The sequence below is a fragment of the Aquarana catesbeiana genome, linkage group LG05 (assembly GCF_042186555.1).
Source record: "Aquarana catesbeiana isolate 2022-GZ linkage group LG05, ASM4218655v1, whole genome shotgun sequence".
Lineage (NCBI taxonomy): Eukaryota > Metazoa > Chordata > Amphibia > Anura > Ranidae > Aquarana > Aquarana catesbeiana.
In genome coordinates this window covers 299,630,017-299,651,771 of record NC_133328.1, presented here as the reverse complement: position 1 = coordinate 299,651,771, position 21,755 = coordinate 299,630,017, and the positions used below count along the sequence as shown (strand labels likewise).

Below are 21,755 nucleotides of genomic sequence, written 5' to 3'. Positions count from 1 at the left end.
TTTTTTTTCTTTATGAATTGCCAGTTTTTACTATAGCACATCATACAGCAAGAATGTAAACAAAAAATAAAATATGTGTGAGGTCCCCCAGAAAATCCATACCAGACCCTTTGTGCCTCTGTGTGAAGGTGACCACCTAGGTAGGGCAGCTTTGATTCCTCACTTCAGACTCTCCAGCATAGAAAACACGAAGCAGCAATGTAGTGACATCACCCAATCACAATCCAAATTTTCTGAGACTAGCAGTCAGAGGCAGCAGCACTTTAGATCTTATACTACAAATATACAACTACATATGAGGCTGTAGACACAGAAGTGCCTAGGCACACTCACATACCAGGAAGTGGAGGGGGATTTCAAGACTAAAGATACAATTTTTAGAGAACTGTTTAGGTAAAATTGGCAATTGTAAATGTTTCCTAAAACAGGCACAACTGGCAATTCTAAATGTTCCCCATACATAGCAAATATTCACTTTTTGGATTCAAGTTCTCTTTATATACTTGCTCTTCTTTCCGTTCCAGAAATCTTCACCTTGAAGTCCCACCCATTATTTTATAATATTTCTGCCAAAACACCCCCTGCCAAGTGCTCTTCTCGGGTGCAATATATGGCTTTCCCAAAGGAGGTGGGCCAACAAAATGAATATTGCTGAAAATAAATATTGCTGGAAATGTCTGAATTTTAACCTTTAGGGGTGATTTGTATGTGCCATTACTACAGATTTGTGGTGAATAATGCTGGATCAAAATTTGTGGTCCAGGAGAATCTATTTGCAAATTCATCTGGGTAAATTTCGTTCAACCATAATGCACTGCATTACCTTTGAACCATGGCCAGGAGGGCTAGAATGACTTTTGCATAAGCCAGTACCCTCATTATAATAGAGGATACTCAAAGCAGCCATAGTATATTAAGTCATAAGAAAAGGACCTCATCCCCACTGTACTGTTCCTTGCAAGTTAGTCTGAACAACACAAGCTATCTATAGAGTAATGTGTATAATTGTGCTCCAAATATACAACTGGAAAGGTAAGAAATATACATTTATTTGAATTATTTTTAAATATGGTGTGTAAACGGGAACACATAAAAATATAATTGGGGTTTCTATAATTTGGCTGCAAAGATTGAAATACAAACAGTTTTGTTACTCTTTTGATTTACTCACCAGAGTGGTGCTGAAGGAAATAAGTTATAGTACATCTAATGAAAATCAGATTATAGTACAAACATTATATTTTATAACTTTCAAGTCCAGAATCTATGAATCATCAATCATTTGAGATAAAACAGAGATGTTTAGTTGGTAAAAATGCTTCTCTTGATGTTGTTATCCCATAGACATAAGGATTTCAAGGTGATGGTGGCATAGACTTACAGTATGTTCCCTCAATTGAGTGCTGAAAACAATGGTTAAATAAATATACTGTATATATATATATATATATATATATATATATATATATATATATATATATATATATCTTACTCATAATTACACTTTTAGGGATTCTTGTTGTTCATTCATTGAATATTTAGTAAATTTAATTATTTTACAATCAGATAGAAGTACAAATTCAAACTCAGTGGAATTTATTTTCTTAGAGCTTTATGGTTTCCATGACAATTTTTTTCTGAACTGTTTTTAGCATTTAATGCATCAGCAATTGAATAACGGAAAGTAAAGTTTAAAATCAGGTCAGTCAATAAAGGAACATAAAACATTTATTTGTGAATAATGAAGGAAATACTGTCAGTGTACATACATGTGTCTAAAAATAGATTTAGCCCCCTTTTTTTTCACTAATCAACTGGTTCTAGTCTGCAACCTACAATATTTATGTCTGTGGTTATTCCTTTATCTACAAATACCAGACAGTAACTGATTTAAAATAACGGTAAGACTTTGTACACCTTTTGTTTTGATGCACCTGGCTATACATACACTTTAACATCTAAATATGGCACAGCTCTTACTGTATCTAAGAGTCTAATGAGTCAGCTTTATTTTTGTACATATTTCTGTTATCTGTTTTGTCATTGGAATTAGTAATTTATTTTGAACACTTGTTTCTGAACATTTTTGGTAGACTGCTTCCCTCTACATTATTTTTGAAAAAAACCTAAGAAATTTACTGGCTTCCTCTGACTTCAAGTTTTTAGATGTTTAACAGCCAGGCTGTCATCAAACCCTATGCAGTGGTATAACTGTAATAAATACCATCCATAATACAAATTAACCTTGATCTGTCATATAACTGGGATAAGAACTCATTCCAAAAAGGGTAACGTAAATATTTGATGAATCTGGGGAATGTAAACTACACGTAAAATGAAAATTCAATAAGCAAAGCTTACTTTCTTATAAAAAATCTTGAAGATCTAGAGCTATAAACAGCAGAGGTTTCATTCACGTGCTCATTTCTAATTCACCTAATAATGTTGACAATTGTTTTCCCTAATGGACCTCCCCCCACCCGATGTAACAGTACTGAGTCTTGTTGGCTTCTCAGGCCCTAAATGTAGCATTATGGAGAAGCAGCTGGCATGTCATAATTTCCCATCACTGGTTGCCTAGGGCGGGGAGGGGGGGCGAGGGGGGGTTGGGGGTAGGATTTTATTAAGTTGGCACGTTGACTGTAATGCCACGTACACACGGTCGGATTTTCTTCGAAATGTTCGATGGGAGCTTGTTGATGGAAATTCCGACCATGTGTAGGCTCCATCGGACACTTTCCGTTGGAATTTCCGCCAAACAATATTTGAGATCTGGATCTCAAATTTTCCGACAACAAAATCCGTTGTCGGAAATTCCGATCGTGTGTACACAATTCTGATGCACAAAATTCCACGCATGCTCGGAATCAAGCAGAAGAGCGGCACTGGATATTGAACTTAATTTTTCTTGGCTCGTCATACGTGTTGTACGTCACCGCGTTCTTGACGTTTGGAATTTCCGACAAGATTTGTGTGACCGTGTGTGTGCAACACAAGTTTGACCCAACATCCGTCCGAAAAAAAACATGGATTTTGTTGTCGGAATGTGCAATCGTGTGTACGCGGCAAAAGAGTACAATTATTTTATTTAGATTAACAGTGTACATACAGTAAATATTATTTTAAAGCTGAAGTTTAGTTAAAATATGTTTTCTTTACTTACCTGTAATGAAGCATGTACCGCAATGAGCAGGCTGTTGAATTCTGCAGAAATCTTCACTGCAAGGCTGTCCTGTTCTCTTCCTGCTGCTGAACTTCCAGAGCTGTGGGGGTTAGCTGTGGGTGTCAGGGCTCAGTTACACTAAAGATGATCCAGTGGGGACATTCCCCCTCCTTTCTCTTTCCATTAAGAAAAGCTGTTTCACTTCTCGTAACACAATCTGTTAATGTGGGGAAGCTGGTCAGTTCCATAATTCTCTCACCCCATTCATATATTGTGCTATGGGCAGTGTAATCAGTGAAATAACTTTTCTCAATAGAGGAAAGGACAGGAGGTGTCATGTCTCCATTGGATCATCTTTAATGTAGCTGAGCCCGCTGACTATTAGCTGTTAACCCTCACAGTACTAAAAGTTCATCAGCAAGAAGGGGGCATGGCAGCCTTGGAGTAAAGATTTCTACAGAATTCAGCAGCCTGCACACTTTGGGACATTTTTATTACAAGTAAGTAATGTAACTAAAGCTGAAGAAAAATATAGCTAAACTTTAGCTTTAACAAGACTATTCTTTTAACAGATACTGAATCTACTACAAACATTCACATGTGTTTTTTCACCTGTAGCTTGTTATATAATTTGATGCAATACTGCTTTACTGTATGAAGTAAGAAATAACCTTGGACCTTCCCCACTTCTGATGGCCATGCTTTATTTCCCTTTATCCATTTTTTCCCTTGCACAGCTCCAGGCAGACTGTAGGTTATTTACATATACTAATGGCATGATTTACTGGCAAAAAGTGTCATGCTCAATAGCCTTGAGCAGTTTTACAGAATTTATCCTTTTATTAGGATCCATTACTGAGGTATAGATTCCATAATTCATGGAGAAAATTCTGACACTTGACACTGGTCTCTCTTCCAAAATAAATAATTTTCCTCATGCCATAGAAATAGTTCTATGCTTACTTTTATAGCAAGCTGGAAATTGAATATTTTAATAATATTGCATTTGTTTTCAGTAACCAGTCTGCTCAAAACCAGTTTGATTTCCTTGAAGACCTAGTATTTCTGCTCACTTGCTATGCTACCATGTGTTATGTGAAAAAAACACATATACATTTACAATACAAAGCAGTGCAGTGTGTACAAAGACCAAGTAAACTACATAAAAAATTGCATTTGCAAAACCACTAAAATCTAATTTATGCAAATGATTCTTAGTGCCTTCACTCTACTTCATTCATAATCTCCACCTAGGTAACTGAGAACAAGCATTTAATTAGTTTTATGAACGGTATGAGAGGGGATAAAATATATTTTGGATGAAGAATACAAACAGCAGCAAATCAAGCATTAAACCATGTGTTTTAGATCCCTGCTTGGTAAAGCTGACCAGAGACACTGTACAGCAGTTCAGCAGCCGTTTACCATGTGACTGCTCCGTCAAATGACGGAGTGATCACTTGTAAACAAACCGGCGTCATGTCCTGTTCCTCTCTCCCTCTCTGTACAGATTGGTACAGAGAGGGGAGAGATCAGATGGTGCTGCAGTGCTGTGGGCTGGATGCATAGTGCCCACAGCACTGATTTGTGACCACTCCAGCCATTCAGCCAGCCATCCATCCATACTTAGCCTGCCATCCATACTCAGCTAGCCATCCATACACAACCAGCCATCCATCCATTCATACTCAGCCAGCCATCCATCCATACTCAGCCATCCATCCATCCATCCATCCATCCTCAGCCAGCCATCCATGCTCAGCCAGCCATCCATCCATCCTCAGCCAGCCATGCATCCATTCATGCTCAACCAGCCATCCATACTCAGCCAGCCATCCATACTCATCCATGCTCATCCATCCATCCATACTTAGCAATACTCATCCATCCATACTCAGCCAGCCATCCATACTCAGCAATACTCATCTATCCATCCTCAGCCAGCCATCCATACTCAACAATACTCATCCATGCTCAGCCATCCATCCCTAATCACCAATACTCATCCATGCTCATCCATCCATCCATACTCAGCAATACTCATCCATCCATCCATGCTCAGCCATTCCATCCACCCCTATCCATACTCAGCCATACTCAGCCATACCCAGCAATACCCATCCGTACCCATCCGTAGCCAGCCATCCCATCTGTACTCAGCTGTACCCAGCCATCCCATCCGTACCCAGCCATACCCAGCCATACTCAGCCGTACCCAGCCATACTCAGCCGTACTCAGCCGTACCTAGCCGTACTCAGCCGTACCCAGTCGTACTCAGCCGTACTCAGCCGTACTCATTCATGCTCAGTCATCCCATCCATACTCAGCCATCCCCATCCAGGGCTCATCCATCCCCATTCATGCTCATCCATGCCACATCCATGCCACTAGACTGCCTCACAAAAGTGTAATAGGTTAGATTTGACATTTATGCCCCTAGAACGCCTTATGGCGCTCCCTGCGTGTTGGGCCTCTCTATGTGGCCAAGCTGTGTAAAAGTCTCCCACATGTGGTATCACCATACTCAGGAGGAGCAGGAGAATCTATTTTGGGGTGTAATTTTTGGTATGTACATGCTATGTGTTATAAATATTGTATAAATGGACAACTTTGTGTAAAAAAAAATGGGTTTTCATTTTCTTTACACATTTTCCAGAAACTTGTAGAAAAAAATGACATGTTCAAAAGACTCACTATGCCTCATAGATTATACATTGGGTTGTTTTTTCTTTCCAAAATGGGGTAATTTTTGGGGCGTTTCCATTGTCCTGGTGCTCCAGGGCCTTCAAAAGTATAAGAGGTAGTCAAGAAATTATATGTGTAATTTATGCTCCTAGAATGCCTGATGGTGCTCCCTGCATGTTGCGCCTCTGTATGTGGCCACACTGTGTCAAAGTCTCACACATGTGGTATCGCCATACTCAGAAGGAGTAGTAGAATGTGTTTTGGGGTGTAATTTGTGGTATGCATAGGCTGTGTGTGAGAAATAACCTGCTAATATAACAATTTTGTGAAAAAAAAAAGAAAAAAAAATCTTGATATTGCAAAGAATTGTGGGAAAAAATTACAACTTCAAAAAACTCACCATGCCTCTTACTAAATACCTTGGAATGTCTACTTTCCAAAAAGGGGTCATTTTTGGGGTATTTGTACTTTCCTGGCTTCTTAGGGTCTCAAGAAATGAGATAGACCATCAGTACTTCAGATGTGATCAATTTTCAGAGATTGGCACCATAGCTTGTGGACTCTATAACTTTCACAAAGACCAAATACTATACACCAATTTGGGTTATTTTTACCAAAGAAATGTAGCAGTATAAATTTTGGCCAAAATTTATGAAGAAAAATTACTAATTAGCAAAATTTTATAACGGAAACTAAGAAAAATGCATTTTTTTTACATAATATTCTTTTTTTTTTCTTTTATAGCGCAAAAAATAAAAAACCCAGAGGTGATTAAATACCACCAAAAGAAAGCTCTACTTGTGTGAAAAAAAGGACAAAAATTTCATATAGGTGCAGTGTTGCATGACTGAGTAATTGTCATTCAAAATGTGAGAGCACAGAAAGCTGAAAATTGGTCTGGTTAGGAAGGGGGTTTAAGTGCCCAGTGGTCAAGTGGTTAAAGGAAAGAATAAAAACTACTCACAAGCATATGAAATGAACGGCAATATAAAAGCATTTAACTTGTGGCAAGCGGTCTAATAATAACAGTCTCCAGATGAGGAGAGAGAGGACATACAAACCACTGCTGGCTGATGCGTTTCGAAGGGATACCTTCTTCCTCAGAGGGAAGTAGGAGGGAAGAAGGTATCCCTTTGAAATGCATCAGCCAGCAGTAGTTTGTATGTCCTCTCTGTCATCATCTCGAGACTGCTATTATTATACTGGTTTCCACAAGTTAAAGGCTTTTATATTGTCATGCCTTTCATATGCTTGTGAGTAGTTTTTATTATTTCCTTTAATAAACATATCAAAGGGTAATGTACAAGGCTGGTGCACCCTCTTTTTTCTATTCTCTTTTGAATAATAGGTAATGTTCTGGGTCACAGATGAGAGTTTGGTCACTATTTATGGCTTTAAAGAAGGTAGGCATTATGGCAAGCAAAAAATGGACTGTTTAAAACATAAAAAGATAGTTGTCAAGAAAAATGTTATCAAAAAAGTGCTCAAAATTGCACAATTTAGACCTAGGTAAGTAGAATGAAGCTTCAACACTTTTTTTAAGTTCCTTTTTTGTTTTGTCTGAGTATAGACCTATGCTTATCCCAACCATGTTTAGGTTCACTTTGACTGATTCACTACTTCTGCTGGAAGTCTGTTACAAGCATCATCTTTTCTTTCAGTAAACTAATACTTTCTAAAGTTTTCTTTGAACAATCCTCCTGCTGGTTTGCCTCTGTGTCCAGATTCATATTGAAAATACTGCCCTCCTGATCCTAATTCAAACGCAGAGGCTCCTTTCACATGGTTTTTGTTAGTTCTGCTCAGCAGAAGATCTGTGAACAGATCCCCTCTTGAATCAAAGCTAAGTGGGACAGATGTCCGTTTTCTGACATTTGTGTCCATTCAGTTTCAGACCACATTTTGAGAGAGGATGTCTGTGGAGCCATGATGGCTCTATTGGGCGACCCCCAGGCAAAGCACTTTTTCCTCATGTTGATAGGGACAAGAGCTTCATCCCCACATCCCTAATCTGTGCCAACAGGGCTGGATTTATTGGAATTTGCAAGCCCCTCTGATATCTACCTTTTCATATATGAATGAATAAAGGGTACACAGTACCCCTTGTCACAAAAACAATGACAAAGCAAATAAAGGCAAATGAACCCAAAGACACCATAGAAAAGCTTTTTTTTTTTTTTTTTAAATATGGTATTAGTACCAACACTAAATGAGTGATGCACCCTGTAGTACTTTTACTTAGAAACATTAAAATGCAGTTTCCACTACAGTTTGGTCTGTCTTTCATCAATACATGTTCCATATTTTAAACAAACCCCAGGAATATCAGCCCTAATAGGCACTCTTGTGTCATCTGCAAAAATCAGACCATACCCATATCTTCAGCTATATTACTTATTTACAAATAAATGTGTTTTATTCTGGGTTACATGTGACTGCATGTGTAAGGAAGATCAGTTTGGCCGTGGATCCCATGTTGTTGCAGTGCAAAGTGCAATGTGCTTTAGCTCATCTACCCATTAACATCCCTGTACATTGACTGAAACAGGGAGACTGAGAACATGTTACATGAACAGTATTGGTGATGTTCATGGTACTTCCCAAACTCCATAGTGAAGAGAATTCCCATACACACCAAAATGGTTGTAAAGCTGCAACATATAATGTAGCCTGGCACTTAAGCTGCTGAACTGTATCTTGTGAACAAACTTTGAAGGTTTGAACCATACAACTATGCATTTAAAAAAACGTGTTTTTTTGTTTGTTTGTTTTTTTTTACACATTTTTGTATTACTGCTCAATGCTTGAATGCTGTGAATTTTTACAGAGGCCTGGAGGTCAAAACGTTTAGTGATTTGCAATTTCTCTGTAAAAGCCAACAGTATCGCTAATGACCACTTGATGAGGAAATGTACAGTGGGGACGGAAAGTATTCAGACACCCTTAAATTTTTCACTCTTTGTTATATTGCAGCCATTTGCTAAAATCATTTAAGTTAATTTTTTCCTCATTAATGTACACAAAGCACCCCATATTGACAGAAAAACACAGAATTGTTGACATTTTTGCAGATTTATTAAAAAAGAAAAACTGAAATATCACATGGTCCTAAGTATTCAGACCCTTTGCTGTCACACTCATATATTTAACTCAGGTGCTGTCCATTTCTTCTGATCATCCTTGAGATGGTTCTATACCTTCATTTGAGTCCAGCTGTGTTTGATTATACTGATTGGACTTGATTAGGAAAGCCACACACCTGTCTATATAAGACCTTACAGCTCACAATGCATGTCAGAGCAAATGAGAATCATGAGGTCAAAGGAACTGCCTGAAGAGCTCAGAGACAGAATTGTGGCAAGGTTACAAAAAAATTCTCCTGCACTTAAGGTTCCTAAGAGCACAGTGGCCTCCATAATCCTTAAATGGAAGACGTTTGGGACGACCAGAACCCTTCCTAGAGCTGGCCGTCCGGCCAAACTGAGCTATCGGGGGAGAAGAGCTGCAGTGAGAGAGGTAAAGAAGAACCCAAAGATCACTGTGGCTGAGCTCCAGAGATGCAGTCAGGAGATGGGAGACAGTTGTAGAAAGTCAACCATCACTGTAGCCCTCCACCAGTCGGGGCTTTATGGCAGAGTGGCCCGACAGAAGCCTCTCCTCAGTGAAAGACACATGAAAGCCTGCATGGAGTTTGCTAAAAAACACCTGAAGGACTCCAAGATGGTGAGAAATAAGATTCTCTGGTCTGATGAGACCAAGATAGAACTTTTTGGCCTTAATTCTAAGCGGTATGTGTGGAGAAAACCAGGCACTGTTCATCACCTGTCCAATACAATCCCAACAGTGAAGCATGGTGGTTGCAGCACCATGCTGTGGGTGTGTTTTTCAGCTGTAGGGACAGGACGACTGGTTGAAATTGAGGGAAAGATGAATGCAGCCAAGTACAGGGATATCCTGGACGAAAACCTTCTCCAGAGTGCTCAGGACCTCAGACTGGCCCGTAGGTTTACCTTCCAACAAGACAATGACCCTAAGCACACAGCTAAAATAATGAAGGAGTGGCTTCACAACAACTCCGTGACAGTTCTTGAATGGCCCAGCTAGAGCCTTGACTTAAACCCCATTGAGCATCTCTGGAAAGAACTAAAAATGGCTGTCAGGTTTACCATCCAACCTGACAGAACTGGAGAGGATCTGCAAGGATGAATGGCAGAGGATCCCCAAATCCAGGTGTGAAAAACTTGTTGCATCTTTCCCAAAAAGACTCATGGCTGTATTAGATCAAAAGAGTGCTTCTACTAAATACTGAGCAAAGGGTCTGAATACTTAGGACTATGTGATATTTCAGTTTTTCTTTTTTAATAAATCTGCAAAAATGTCAACAATTCTGAATTTTTCTGTCAATATGGGGTGCTGTGTGTACATTAATGAGGAAAAAAATGAACTTAAATGATTTTAGCAAATGGCTACAATATAACAAAGTGTGAAAAATGTAAGGGGGTCTGAATACTTTCTGTCCCCACTGTAACCCCTTCCAATCAAATTCAATATTTCTTCTATAAAAGGTGTCATATCATTATATATGTTCTGCTTCTAACATTACTTTAATTTTATGTATACAGTATGTATTCTACAGATGGGATAAAGTAAACCTTTTATTGGGGAAATATGGTGCTGTAATTGCTAACATCCTTCTGAATACACTTGTTGCCTGGATGTTATGCAACCCTTTTGGCTTCAACAGCTTCTGACCCAGAACAAGTACATGGATTAGGAAAGATTGTGAAATGCACAACGTCTTTAGCTACATACTTCGTCTGGGTGAGTTACTCAAAGTATTCAAGCTAGAAGCTCAGCATGACTGCTAGAAAACGTGCATTTTCAGAACTAGACATGAGAAAAGGCAGCCTCTCTAGAAAGGGTCCTTAAGAAGAATGAGTAACTGTTCATATTCCACTAAATCTTTACCATTGAAAAGCTATATCTGAAATCCTTTACCTAATGTCAAGCAGCTTTACAGCAGCTATCAAAAGGAAGTAATTAAAAATAATGAGTGTTTCGAGAAAGAAAAAAAAACTGGATTCCAAAGTATTCACTTCTACATTGATCCTGCAGCATCACTGTCCACTAATATGAATGTTGCGTACTAAGGAGAAAATTTAGAGCAGGCATCCCTAAACACTTTAAACAAAGAGCCACTTCACCATCAGTAGGAGTAAAAATGGCCCTTTGTTGGTGGATGTCCTTACATCAGTGGTCAGTAGGAATAAAAAAATGCCCCTATGTTGTCAGTGATAGTAAAAAAAGTTCCCACATTAGTGTTTAGTGGGAGTAATAAATTATTTACATGGGTTCTCAATAGGAGTAATAAATGCCCCTGCGTTGGTGGTCAATGGGAGTAAAAAATGCCCTTATGTCAGTAGACAGTTGGAATAAAACATTCCTTTGCTTCAGTGGTCAACAGGAGTAAAACTTGGCCCTGCATCGGTGGTCAACGGGTGTATAAATGCCCCTGCATTGGTGGTCAGTTAGAGTAAAATGCTCCTGTTCAGTGTCCTCTTCCACTGCGTCAGCGGTCAGTGGGAGTAGAAAAATTCCCCTGTGTCATTGGTTAGGAGGAGTAAAAAATGCCCTGGCCACCCAGCGATGCATAAATGCAGCACGTCCATGTTAAAGGCCACTGTTTTACTGCTGTAAATATGTGTTGGGAGGTTGAAAGGGGTTAAAAAAATATATGACCTTAATTTTTTTACAAGGTAAACAAAGATCAGATCTCATGAGTCATTTATTTAAAGATATATTGATAATTGGATATACAACCCCTGGCAAAAATTATGGAATCACCAGTCCCTGAGGATGTTCCTTCAGTTGTTTATTGTTGTAGAAAAAAAAGCAGATCACAGACATGGCCAAAAACTAAAGGCATTTCAAATGGCAACTTTCTGGCTTTAAGAAACACTAAAAGAAATAAAGAAAAATAATTGTGGTGGCCAGTAACAGTTAGATTTATAGAACAAGCACAGGGAATAAATTATGGAATCACTCAATTCTGAGGAAAAAATTATGGAATCACCCTGTGAATTTTCATTACAAACACTAACACCTGCATCAGATTAAATCTGCTTGTTAGTATGTAGATAAAAAGGAGTGATCACACCTTGGAGAGATGTTGCAACAAGTGGACTGACATGAAGCATGGCTCCAACACCAGAGATGTAAATTGAAAAAAAGGAAAGGATTATCAAACTCCTTAAAGAGGGTAAATCATTGCGCAGTGTTGCACAAGATGTTGGTTGTTCACAGTCGGCTGTGTCTAAAACATGGACCAAATACAAACAACATGGGAAGGTGGTTAAAGGCAAGCATACTGGTAGACCAAGGAAGACATCAAAGCGTCAAGACAGAAAACTTAAAGCAATATGCCTTGAAAACAGAAAATGTACAACAAAACAAATGAGGAACAAATGGGAGGAAACTGGAGTCAACATCTGTGACCGAACGGTAAGAAACCGCCTAAAGGAAATGGGATTTACATATAGAAAAGCTAAAAGAAAGCCATCTCTAACACCTAAACACAAAAAAACAAGGTTACAATGGGCTAAGGAAAGGCAATCGTGGACTGTGGATGATTGGATTTCTGTCTTGACGCTTTGATGTCTTCCTTGGTCTATCAGTATGCTTGCCTTTAACCACCTTCCCATGTTGTTTGTATTTGGTCCATGTTTTAGACACAGCCGACTGTGAACAACCAACATCTTGTGCAACACTGCGTGATGATTTACCCTCTTTAAGGAGTTTGATAATCCTCTCCTTTTTTTCGATTTACATCTCTGGTGTTGGAGCCATGCTTCATGTCAGTCCACTTGTTGCAACAGCTCTCCAAGGTGTGATCACTCCTTTTTATCTACATACTAACAAGCAGATTTAATCTGATGCAGGTGTTAGTGTTTGTAATGAAAATTTACAGGGTGATTCCATAATTTTTTCCTCAGAATTGAGTGATTCCATAATTTATTCCCTGTGCTTGTTCTATAAATCTAACTGTTACTGGCCACCACAATTATTTTTCTTGATTTCTTTTAGTGTTTCTTAAAGCCAGATAGTTGCCATTTGAAATGCCTTTAGTTTTTGGCCATGTCTGTGATCTACTTTTTTTCTACAACAATAAACAACTGAAGGAACATCCTCAGGGACTGGTGATTCCATAATTTTTGCCAGGGGTTGTATAATTTCCCAAAGGTTTATACATTTTTTCTTACAACTACAATATCATGTTATATATGTCTGATAGTAACTAGTGAATACAATACCTTTCAAACTGGAGGGGAGATCGGTTTTAATGCAGAACTTATTCCCAACACAGAACACACAAATGTGACCTCTATACCTGCACAATGCATCCGAAGATCAGTTTCACGTATTCTCTTACAGTGAATGTTAATGTTCAAGGTTAAGATGACTTTCCAGTAAGTATAGCTCTTTAAATCCATTATTTATTGTTAACAGTAACAACTTCCTCCAAGGTGAATGCGCTAAACATAATACGGTATTTATTGAGTTTCTCATAAAAATAAATGCAATTGCCATCAATTCAATTTTTTAATGCATTGAAAAAGTTTAACCTATTCATTGTCTCCACTTTTACTGTTACTCTTAGGAAGGACTAATATTAGTATGTTACTAAATTGAATACAAAATGTGGAAGCTTATTTGATCAAGTATTGGATAAGTAGTCTAGTAACCAAAAGAAGAGTTTGAAAAATACTATCTATGTAGTGTATGTAGCACATATATGTTGTTGCTATGAGACTGTTTGTGCTTGTTATAGTTTTAGTAACAGACCTTCCTATTATTTTGTGGTAATGTTGCATGTTTTAAATGTTATGGCATTTGGATCTCTAGTTTTTGCTTTGGTCCATATTGAAATGTATATATGTAGATAACTATAAAAGGCATTTGTAGATTAGAATCATGGCACCAAATTCATTTATAAATGTATTTTAAGATTTCTTTGTTTTGTGCCGTCTAAAGAAAAACGTTACTTAAAATTCAGCAAAAAAACAAGAGTAAAAAATCACTCATCTATCTACAGAGTGTATGTTTAAACATTGGCCAGAAAACACAAAAGAAACAAATCTCGATGATGTCATATAAATAAATGGGTTATACTGTATTTATTGGCGTATAACACTCACTTTTTCACCATGAAAATCGGGTGCAAATAGCATGTGCGTGTTATACACCAATACTTCAATTTTAGCTGCCTCAAACAGGACGGGGGGGGGCAGGACGAGCGCCATCAGATTACATACAGCGAGAATCTCCTGTTTACTTGGCGGCATCTGTAAGTTCCGTCTCTTGGGCCGCCTTTGGACCACTGTTCTGTCTATCATAGGAGATTCTCACTGTATGTAATCTGACAGCGCTCATCCTGCCCCCCTCCCTGTCCCCTCTGGGCTGCAGATGGGCATCGATCAAGCTGCACTGATGGCAATGGTGAGGCTGCTGCATTGATGGTAATGGTGAGGCTGCATTGATTTGGACCGATGAGGCTGCATTGATGGCACTTGTGAGGCTGCAGATGGGCATTGATCAGGCTTCATTGATGGCAATGGTGAGGCTGCAGATGGGCACTGACCCTTAAGTTTTTTTCCTGAAACTTCCCTCTTAAAATGAATGTGCATGTTATATGCCTGTGCATGTTATACGCCGATAAATACGGTATATACTAACACACTTTTAATATTTAAATAACTCAGCCCAAAACTAGTAATGTACTTTTGACAGCTGTGATGAGAGAAGCTTAATATAATTATATTTTAGTTTGTTCTCCCATCTTAAGAAGTCATAAGGAAGTTCTAGTAATCTCATCCCTTCACAACTTGTTTTGCTATTGTTTGTTAGAAGTAAGTAGCCTTTTGGTAGACAGTGCAAGCTTCAACTCTGTATTGTAAATCAACCGGCTCCCTGCAAACCCAATGGACTGCAAATAAGTATTACTCTAGTGAAAGTTTTCATGTGCTAAGCAGAGCATATTGTTTTAAACCAAAAACTGAACGAAAAAAGAGCTGCTATTGCCATGTTTGGCAAGCAGGGTTGGGCTTTGGATTTGGGTTGAACATGAGTTTGACCCACACCTCGCCTGTCCGCAGTTCAGTGAATGGGCGAACCAGTTGGTCATAGTTGGCCAGTTCTCCCGCCCCCACAAACCTGCAGCTGATATAGCCATTAGTCTGTCTTTTAGTGCCGATATCACTAGCACTACTACATGAGATGACAGATCCCTGGCTGCTTCTGTTTGTAAACAAGCCGCTGGGGATCCTGGGTTGCATTATTGAAGAAATATTGTCCTGACTATATTTAGTCAATGATGTTATACAGGATCCTAGCCTTTGTGTTTTAATTTCAGTGGCACTGGGGATGTTTACCATAACAATCCCTGTCTGTACTTTTACTGGCAGTTCTCACTATCAGTTGTAAACTTGATCTGTACAATGTATGTCCTAACAAAGTATTGGGATGTCCAATTATTTCACATTGAAAGCTCTTCTGAACAATATAAGCTACCTATAGACTCATGTAATATTTCTCTAAAGGAACAACAAGAAAAGGTAAGACATATTTATTTAGATTTTTTTAGGTGGGGGTATAAAATGTGTTAAAGCGGCGCAGGCATGACCAACAAAACACCTACAAAACACCATGACAAGGTTACTGACAACACTCCTATAATTTCACCTAATGTGAACTGTTCTTCTGTTAGCTTGACTACAGTACCAAAGAGGAACATTAAAACATCATAGAATCCTTTACTAAAAATATTGCATACGACATGCAGTACCCCATAGCAGTTATTCGAAAGCCATTTCATAAAAATCTCTGTACTTCTTTTTTGCTCCGTTTGCAACCTTATTAAATGAGCTTGATCATTTAGGCAATGTCATGCATTGGAGGTTTGTACACTGGCAGTACACTGTAAGCATAAAAAACAATATATAGAAAACGATCAAGAAAAATTTGAAACGTATGCAGAAGTGTTAATATACACAATGGAGGAGTCACTAAGTCAACTACTGACTGCAGAAAAAGCACATAATTGTGTACATACTATTATTTATATAGAGTAGCTTTAAATGTTAGCAGCCTGAATGCAATGTAGGCACATTCAGATGTCTTTTCACAGCCTCTAGTACTTTTGTACAGCCTCTCCAACAACCTGAGAGCTACTAAACCCAAGATATTATATTATACACTTTTTGTAAGAAAGTTGAGGGTTGACACACCCTTTCTAGCTTCTGCAACAGCCTAAGGCAGGCCATAAATGGGGCACATTTATTTCCTGAAGCCATGGGTTACAGGAAAGAAATTCACATGATGCCCCATCAACACATACAGTGTTGACAGGGGAATCCCTCCTGCGACACATTGTCTTCTCTGGGGGGGACGGGAGCGGATGGGGGAAGCTGTCCCTGCCGGAAAAAACAGTGATTATCGCTAGCGGCTATAGCAGGATGGTTGGCAGACAGGCTAACCTGGCAGGCTGGCTGTACACAAGTTGATCAATTGATAAACTTGGGAAATTAAGTCTGCCCATTAGCGGTTCAAATCTCAGCTGGTTCCTGCTGAACCGACCAAGATTCAAACTGTTGTATGGCCGGCCTAAAGGTCATTTGGCCTTCCATCACTTTGAGGGACTGATTAAAAGGTTTAAAAAGGTGATAGAACAGCCCTTGACTTTTTTTTATTTTTTTAGTAAAAACAGGTTTGAAAATTAGAATGCCTCCAGTGGGCTCCAAGGCCATCAAGAGGCTGTGCAAAGAATGTCTGCTATCTATTCAGCCTGCTATTTTAAATTGTTTTAAGAAAGCAAATTGTTTTATGTGAGCTCAGTTATAAACCGATTGTGGCTTATGTGACTTTAGAGCAAGTATCATTTTTGGCTTACAAGCGAAATTTGAGAATCTTGTATTGATTTAAATTCTTGATTGCAGCACTGGCCTTTTTATCCGTTATCATATACAGCTGTATTTTTTTCTTAAGTTTTTGCTGGTCGTGTATTAGGTCATTTTTACAAAAATATCTTTCAGTGTCATAATGTAATAATCAAGTAACGCATGAGCTAAGAAACAAGCACAACAAAGTAAAAAAAAAACAGTCTGAGAAATCTTTTAGCACACTCCACAAATGCTATAAAATTCACCTTGAAAATAAAAATGTACAAAAAAAAAAAAAGGACCGTTCTCAACTGGAGGAGTAATTGTGACCTTATTGATCATTATGAGATCCATGACAATAATTCTTTGATCCTTTGTACTAATTGATGCCACTGTGGCATTTAGGGTTTATACAATAAGACAATGTGAAAGAGCAAGGAGGATGGTTAATGTGCAGAAACTCATAGCAACCAGTCAGATTTTAGTTTACTGGTCAGTATGGATTGATTGCTATAGGTTATTGTACAATGCATATCACTATTTACCTAACTGAATAACCCAGATATCTTAAATGATATAATCTCTTGGGTAACACAGCTATTATTTCAACCAATTGTTATCTCAAGGATGCGTAGTTTCTTGTCTGTGATAAAAAGACCAGGGTGTGGTAGCGCAGATCTTTGAAAAATAATCATTACTCAGCTGGAAAAGAAACATTTTGTACACAAGAATTCCACTTGCCCAGACAGATTCTATTGATTTCTTTGGTATGTTAACTAAACTTTCTTTGAGAAAAAAATATTTCAATGTTGTTACATTTTTTGTTATCTACCTGATAACAACACTATGACACGGTATTGGAACATGTTTGAATTATAATAAAAAAATACATAAATGAATACATAATAATAATAATATTGGTAGTATAGCTAATATGTAACATAATATAATACAGGAGTGCTATATATATATATATATATATATATATATATATACACAGTATCACGAGTTAGTCTGCTGTCATGGCTGACCCACCCAGTTGTACATAAGGGAATGTGAAACTTAGCTTACTTCAGTAGCTTCACAAAAATTGTAACAGTAACTAGTACCACGGGACTTTATAGTTGCGGTTACTCATGAAGAAAGATGTTTGATCAGTAAAGCATCAGTTTTATTTCTCAACATTAATATAAAACATCCCAAAAAATGTCTGCTTCCAAAAGGGCGTTATGCTGTCAATACAGTTCAAGTTACAATATATGCACCCTCACAGCCACCCATTGACCATACAATACATACAGCTTATATATTGCTTTATTTTTTTACCAGAATGATGATATTTTATAGTAGAATGATGGTAACAATAACTAACAAGAATTGGCATGCTTTGGATTTTTTTTTACTTCAAACTTTTTGGGGAAGATATACAAACAAATACTGACATCCAAAACGGATTAGATACATACCTTCCTTCTTTAAATTCAAACTGTTTTAATAACACATAAAACAATAAATCTTTGATAAAAAAAAAAATCTTATTTGATATGATTTTAATTATTGAAGCAAATATCCATAGTCAGTAAACAGCTTGCTCAGCTCCACCAACTAGTTTTTCATGGAATACATTTAGGGGGGCTGAGGTGTCTTGGCTAAAATAAACAGAGAATGGTGGTGTGTGTGTATTAATATATGAAAAAAAAAAACTATTACAAAATAAAAGACTACATTTGCTAGTTTTAAAGTTTTAGATAGTGATACCCCCCCCCCCCCCCCACTTGCAAATGACACATTTGTTTTTTTTTTTAACACCCCTCAGAGGCCAAACACACTTTCCTATCCTTTAATTGTAATCATCCCAAGTGACAGCCTATAGCTATAGGCTATATATGCACAAGTTTTCAAGGAATAATTATTGGTCACACTTCAGTAATGACTTGGAACTTGGCAAATGCATACCTAGCATGTCATTTCTATATATAAGGTCTCTGCAAACATTGTTGAGATCACATGTGCTATTTTTAATTAACTAGTACTGTAACAGAGATACTCATTATAGGCATCTCAGTGCTGCTAATTGTCCTTTGATTCTGCTATGTGTATTGCATATTCGTGTAGAGCCCAGCAGGTGTATAGATTGTTTTCCTACATTATTCAGAGGTGGTATCTGGACTGTGCATGATCTGGAAAAGATGGGGCAAGAACAGGCATGCAAGAAGGAGAATCCAGCATCCCTGACTGTTTAACATTGTAGCAAAGGCTTGCTGACATTACAGCTTCTGCACAGATGCTCATATTTAGGCTGCTCAGTGGCTCCCCCTTCCCTGTTCTCATTTCCAGAACACAACAAGAAACAGTTAGCAAAGCCCTGACAGATCCAGGGAGGGGGACTCCGCCAAAGCTGAACTTTCCTCTGGCACTTGCCGGCTGGCTGCACCTGGGAGGCAGGCAATGAGCCCACCACAAGACTGACCTCTTCCTGACTACTCCAACTCCTCTCACTGGCTCTTTTATCTATTTATACCAGAGCCTTTCCCAGACTTTAGCTTCATAAATTTAACATGTGTGCATATATTGCATTACAACGCCCTGCACCTGCCCCCATATTGATGCATCAGCCTCCCTCCTGCTCATGTCACTGTGCTATGTGTCATATATTACTTCTTTTTTTCATTCTAAGCATATCATTATGCACGCCAGGATACCGTGTTGCTTACGCATGGATCTGGCTCTACAGATGCCATGCCCTAGATACCAAGAGATAATTATTCTTCCATGTACTGGTAGCTTTTAAACATTATCCATCAATCTAGCTAGTAGCGAGGATGAACAGAGTCGATGCCATGCAGCAGTCCCATCATGTACTGGGATAATTGGTCCTTGATCACTCCTAGCTCCATGCACAATGTATTTATCAGGTCCCAGCATCTTAACACAACACATCTAGAGATCGGAGCGGATATTAGACGCCAGGGCTGGGAGTCTGTAATCTCTGCATTATACGATCACAGCAAAAAAGAGTGCACAAGGCAGAAGAAGCACAAGAGCGAAGAAACACACAACACACGAGGAAAGAAAGTGCTGAAAAGACACCACTCACCTTAACAGGGGGTGTTGGATGGGGTCAGAGAGGAGGAAGGGTTGGTGCTGATTTTAGCAGAGGTTTGGTGAGATTATCAAACAGACAAGACAGAGGGGTTCGAAAGCAGGGAGGAAAAAGAGTATAAAATGAAGGAGGAGGGTATAATTATACTTGAGGTGGGGGAGGGAAGCAGAATTAAGTCTGTCAGTAAGAATAATCCCAAGTGGAAAAAAAATATATCAAAGGCTGTTTAATGCAGAAGGGAACAGTTGCAAATCCAATCCGATTCCCACGTTGCTTTGCTTTCTCCCCTCTATTATTATTTGTTTGCAGATGATGCTGATCTACCCACACAGTGAATTTTAGAAGGAGGTGGGGAGGCTTGTATTTTTTTTTTTTTTGTCTATAGATCCCAGATAGGTAAATAAGAAAACAAAGCTCCTTAGAAAGGGATCCTCAGAAGCTGGAGCTGAGTGTGTGCATTCCTGTATTGTTGTAATGCCAATGTGCAGCCTCTTCCTCTCCAATGTATCTGTGTCTCCTCTGTACCTTCAGCAGCAAGCAGAGCTCTCCAGGTCCCCCTTGTGATTTGCAGCTGCAGCTCAGTATATACTGGCACGTACAGCACAAAGAGGAGGCACAAGTAGGACCGAGGGGCTGCAACCTCCACGCCTTCTTGTTATCATAGTCAGTGATCAGCCCTGGATGCTTGCAGTGATTAGAGGATACAGGCACCTATCTATTCTCACTTGATTATCCAGCACACACTCCAGATAACTAGTCATTCGGTTGATCATTTAGTACAAATCTCAGGATCACAGATATGTTTATAGAATATATTAGACTGCCTCTGATGCTGCAAATACAAACTGCTGTAGTGAAATTAAAATCATGCATCATAAAATAGGTGCTACTACTATTATTTTAATATTTATTAGAACCATACTTGAAGAGTTTCTAAACCTAAGAACAAAGATTGATCGTGTTGCAGTTTGTTGCATTTGACTTCTTTTTTCATACTTGTTTTCCTTTATTTTAACCTGGTAATCCTGACATAAAATTTAGACTTATGTTGAAGCTGCTGTGCCTCCTAAAAGTAATTTGCATTCATATCGCTTTTCAGGGGTGTTTAAAAGCAAGTTAGGAAGCGATATTATGCCTATTTGCCACCTGTTTTAACTCCATAAATGCCCGACCAATGCACTGCAACTGCATGCATCGCACACAGTTGTGGAGTGTTTGCCATGCATCCCCATTTGCATGATAGGGTCACGTTTGTTGGCAGTACTCCCCACCAAATGTGACAGGAAAAAAAATTATTGCCGCAGGTTTTGAAGCAAGGCATTTTGACTGCAGCATGTTGCCTTTGCAGCTTAACCAGTTGCCTACTGGGCACTTTTACCCCCTTCCTGACCAAGCCAATTTTTAGCTTTCAGCACTGTCACACTTTGAATGACAATTGCGCGGTCATGCAGCATTGTACCCCCAAAAAAAAGTTTCATCATTTTTTTTCACACACATAGAACTTTCTTTTGGTGGTATTTAATCACCACTGGGTTTTTTATTTTTTGCTACATAAACAAAAATTTTGAAAAAAAAACAAACTTTTTTATACTTTGTTAGAAAATTTTGGAAACAAGTAATTTTTCTCCTTCACTGAGTGTGCTGATGAGAATGCACTGATGAGCACTGATAGGCTGCACTGATCGGCACTGATAAGGCGGCGCTAATGGGCATTAATGGGCACTGATAGGGCACTGATGAGGAGGCACTAGTGGGCACTGATAAGGCTGCACTGATACGAGGCACTGATGGGCACTGATAGGTGGCACTGATGAGCACTGATAGGTGGCACTGAAAGGTGGTACTGATTGGAAGAAAACTGTATTGCCG

The 21,755-nt window shown here is 38.6% G+C and overlaps 1 protein-coding gene across 11 annotated transcripts in view; it reads right to left on the bottom strand.

Moving 5' to 3' along the window:
* LOC141144787 (poly(rC)-binding protein 3-like) overlaps window positions 1-20,497 on the bottom strand; it is a 1,428,155-nt gene extending 1,407,658 nt beyond the window's left edge. For 7 of the 11 annotated variants that reach the window (XM_073630801.1, XM_073630798.1, XM_073630799.1 and 4 more), the window contains exon 1: window positions 19,881-20,497. The gene's annotated coding sequence lies outside the window, so the exon portion shown is untranslated. The remainder of the gene's footprint in view (window positions 1-19,880) is intronic. The other 4 variants (XM_073630812.1, XM_073630813.1, XM_073630815.1 and 1 more) reach the window with 2 other exon arrangements.
* Window positions 20,498-21,755: the final 1,258 nt, after the last annotated feature.